This window comes from Galeopterus variegatus, unplaced genomic scaffold (assembly GCF_000696425.1).
Source record: "Galeopterus variegatus unplaced genomic scaffold, G_variegatus-3.0.2 Scaffold138, whole genome shotgun sequence".
In the NCBI taxonomy this organism is placed as follows: Eukaryota; Metazoa; Chordata; class Mammalia; order Dermoptera; family Cynocephalidae; genus Galeopterus; species Galeopterus variegatus.
In genome coordinates, this window is record NW_007726249.1 from 232,274 (window position 1) to 236,477 (window position 4,204).

At 46.8% G+C, this 4,204-nt stretch overlaps 1 protein-coding gene across 1 annotated transcript in view; it reads right to left on the bottom strand.

Annotated features, from left to right (window-relative positions):
* The window catches only part of TNFRSF8 (tumor necrosis factor receptor superfamily, member 8), a 52,010-nt gene that overhangs the window by 39,392 nt on the left and 8,414 nt on the right, over positions 1–4,204 (bottom strand). The window contains exon 2 of the mRNA XM_008589691.1: positions 1,185–1,301. The gene's annotated coding sequence lies outside the window, so the exon portion shown is untranslated. The remainder of the gene's footprint in view (positions 1–1,184; positions 1,302–4,204) is intronic.

A 4,204-nucleotide genomic window follows, 5' to 3' on the forward strand; every position in this document is an offset into this window, starting at 1 on the left:
TGGGAGCGTGGTGGCGCTCCCGCTGAGGGTTCGGATCCCATGTAGAGACCGGTCCGCTCACTGGCTAAGCGGTGCAGGCGCAACACCTAGGGTTGCGATCCCCTTACCGGTCACTTGGGAGCGTGGTGGCGCTCCCGCTGAGGGTTCGGATCCCATGTAGAGACCGGTCCGCTCACCGGCTAAGCGGTGCAGGCGCAACACCTAGGGTTGCGATCCCCTTACCGGTCACGAAAAAAGACAGAAAGGAAAAAATAAAAATAAAAATAAATAGAAAGAATGCAATGAGAATCTAGTGGATAAACTAGCATATTGGGAGATAAGATTTTAATACATCTCTCTCAGAAATCAAGTAAAGGTGATAAAAGTAAATAAAGATACATATTATTTAAGTAACACAATTAACAGCTTAATGTACTAGATATATATAGAGAGAGAGAAATTTGTATTAAACAAACAGAATACACATAAAAAAAACCAAAACACAGAATACTCTTTTAAAATGTGATCAGGCTGGCCAGTTAGCTCACTTGGTTAGAACGTGGTGCTGATAATACCAGGTCAAGGGTTTGGATCCCCTTCCTGGCCAGCCACCAAAAAAAAAAAAGTGATCATTTATTAGGCCCCAAGAAGATCTCAACAAACTTCCCCACCACATGCCCCAAAAATCCTACACGAAAACAAAACAAACACCAAATAGCACACAGACCACATTCACTCACCATAATAAGAAACTAATAATGAAAGTACTTATTGAAAGAGTTTTCCTGGAAACACTGTGGTCTTCAGGAAAGAGCACAGCTCTTGGTGTCAGGCCATCAACTCAAACTCCAGTTCTGCCACTTACCAGAGTTGTGTAAATTTGGAAAGGCCCTCATTAATCCTCAGATTCCTCACTGTGAAGCAGGGGTAAGAAAAGAATCCTCCCTAGGGCTGTGGCAAATTAAACTCAGTAAATGTCAGTTCTCACCTTCAGAAAATGTGCTAAGTCTCTCTGAAATGTATAGATGCAAAAGATCATGGCTGGTATCAATTCACAAATCCAGAGAGGTTTGAGGCCCTAAGGGGACAATTCAGAGTACAGACACCAAATCGTGATGCCACCCATCTATCACTTTCTCCACCTTTCCTCGGAGGCCCCCTCATGCTCCTGGAAGGAGCTGCTGGAGAAAGAACAAGTCTCTTACCTCGTGAACAGGTCACACAGGCAGTGCAGAAGCCGGCCCTACTCAGGTAATGGTCAGGCTCACACTGCTTCCTGCAGTCAGCAGACCTCTGTGGGCATGGACGTATCGGGGACAGCCCTGGGAAAAAAAGCAGAGAAGCTTCAGGCCAGGCTGCCTTGGCAAAGGCTCACCACCACCAACAACAACCTCCTCCACCTCTCATCCCTGAAACCCTTGCCAGCTCCACCCTCAACCCTCCAAACATGTCAGTCCAACTCTTATGTTATAGATAGAGGCACTGATGCCCAGGAGGGGTGGACCTTGCCAAAGATCACCAGGCAGGCAGGAAAAGCAGCACAGGTATGGGGAAGAGACAGGCATGGAATTCCAGGGCTGCCACTTGCCAACTGCATGGCCCTGGGAAAGTGATACTGACTTCATCTACACTATTAAGTTAATAATAGGACCCACCTCCTAGTGTAGCTGAAAGGATTAAAGGGACTGTGCAGATAAATATGTGTAAAGTACTATAGCAGTCCCTGGCACCCAGCAAGCATTGAATGAGCGCTGGCTGTCATGTTTTTTGGGAGGGGTCCTATTTCACTGCAGGAATTGGGAGTCACAAGACGAGATCATGAGGAGCCTGATCCAACCTGACCGAGAGGCACGCAAGTCACCCAGCAATCCTTGCCTCCAGTTGTACAGGGGTGGGAGGTGCATGAGTTGACACTGACAGCATGGGGCGAAAGGGTAGTGGGTACCCTGGATATCTGCAGGGGCTTTGCCTGCCCTGCCCCACTCTGTCCAGCCAGGCTCTAGCTGGGATGCCTCCGACAGCTTGCTTCTGGGATGAGCACATGACCCAGGCAGGCCAATCAGAGTACTCCATCTTCCTCACCCTTGTGATTGATTCAGCATGGGCATAAGACCCATGCATGCCAGCCAATGAGCCCCATCACTGAGAGTTTCACAAAAGTGATCCAGAAAGAAGCCCTCTCTTTGCTACTTGCTTCCTGGTTGAAAGGGCCATTTAAAGACCAGAGCTGCCCAAGTCCTCACTGCTGCAGCGTGGGCAGGACCTGCCTAGGAAAGAGGTAACTCACAGGACAGCAGAGACAGAACTAGAGAGAAATGGACTCCTGAGGACATCATTCAAACTCCTGAATTTAAGGTACCCCATGGACTTCTCTGTTATTAAACCAATTATTTCTTTTTTGTCTTGTGGACCTAAGTAGAATTAGGCTTCTGTTGGTTACAACCAAAAGAATCTAGAAAAGGCGTTCCCAACATTTCTTGTGCCAATGGTCATTCTGGGTGAGCCTGTGGACACTGCACAAAATAATAATTGCATAAAATAAAGTACTTGAGATTACAAAGGAACCCACGTGTTGAATACGGTTATCAAAGCATTAAACAAAATAATTTAAGATGTAGCAATATATGTAATTTTTTGCAAAGTCATTAAATAACAAAGTATAATAACTACTATAGTTTCAAAGTGTTGATGAGCCTAAACAATATTTCACGGTACCTGCAGCAACTGTCATATAATAGGAGAATACCTGTGATTTCTGCTGATGGCAAAGCTTCAGACTACAATTACCACTGTGTTTTGTTTCCTTAATTCATAATGGAAGGGACTCATAAGGGAATTTTAGTTAGAGGTTAATTAAAATAAGTGAATCCTTTAGGTTCATGGCGCCCTTGAAATCTACCTGTGGGAGTCCATGGACCTAAGTAAGATCCCTGGCTCTGGAATAACATGCAAGAACCTCTCAAAAATGCTAGTTTGATGGTTGTCAGTCTCTAGCTCAGAAAACTTCAGTCGATCCCCAGTAGTCTTTCCAGGAGGTAAGTCTGACCCCGTCATTCCTTGCCTAAAACTCTCAAAGGCTTCTCATGGCTCGCAGGATAGAGGCCTACGTTCTTACCATGGCTAATGAAGCTCTGCCTACCTCTATCGCCCTTGCTCTCTCACCTCTAGCCACACCGGCACCTCCCTGTTCCAAAGGGGCCATGCTCCCTTCTGCCCCAGGACCCTTGCACAAGCTGATCCTCTGCCAGGAATGCTCCATCCCCTGGTAAACTCCCACCCAGACTTCACATCACAGTCAAAGCATCACTGTCTCAAAGACTTGGTTGGACCCTTGATACAAACCATCAGAGACCCATGTACCCTGCCCTCTTACACCTAACTCCATTGTAATCTCGCACTTATTGTGAGCTAAGTCTTCTAAGTGTCTGAATTACGCACATGAATGTCAGCTCCTCAAGGGTGCATCTTCCCATTTCTGCTCACCACTGATTGCCCTATCACAGGGCCTGGCGTATATTTGATTAGTCCATGCTCTGCCAACTAATCAATATGGACTCAGCCTGGCATTGCCAGGCCTCACTGTGTGTCTCCACACTCTTGGTCCAGGGTTACTGTATATGGCTCACGTCCTGCAATCTCTACTTCAGCCAATCTGGGCACCTTGGTCTTTCTCCAACACCCCTCTATGCCCTGAATATTGTTACAAGTGGAATTGTGTCCCCCCAAAAAGATATGCTGGAATCCTAACCCCCAGCATCTCAGAATGTGACCTTATTTGGAGATAGGGTCTTTACAGAGGTCATCGAGTTAAAACGAAGTCGTTAGGGTGGGCCCTAATCCCATATGACTGGTGTCCTTATGGAAAGGGGAAATTTGGACACAGACAGACATGCACACAGGGAGAACACCACGTAAACACTGAGTTAACGCTGTCACAAGCCAAGAAACTACCAGAAGCTAGGAGAGAAGCTGGATCCTTCTCTTTGGCTTTCAAAGGGAACATGGCCCTGCCAATACCGTGATCTGGGACTTCCAGCCTCCAGAACTGTGAGACAATCCAGAAGCTAGGAGAGAAGCTGGATCCTTCTCTTTGGCTTTCAAAGGGAACATGGCCCTGCCGATACCATGATCTGGGACTTCCAGCCTCCAGAACTGTGAGACAACACATTTCTGTGGTTTAAGCCATTCGGCCTGTGGTACTTTGTTACAGCGGCCCCGGGAAACT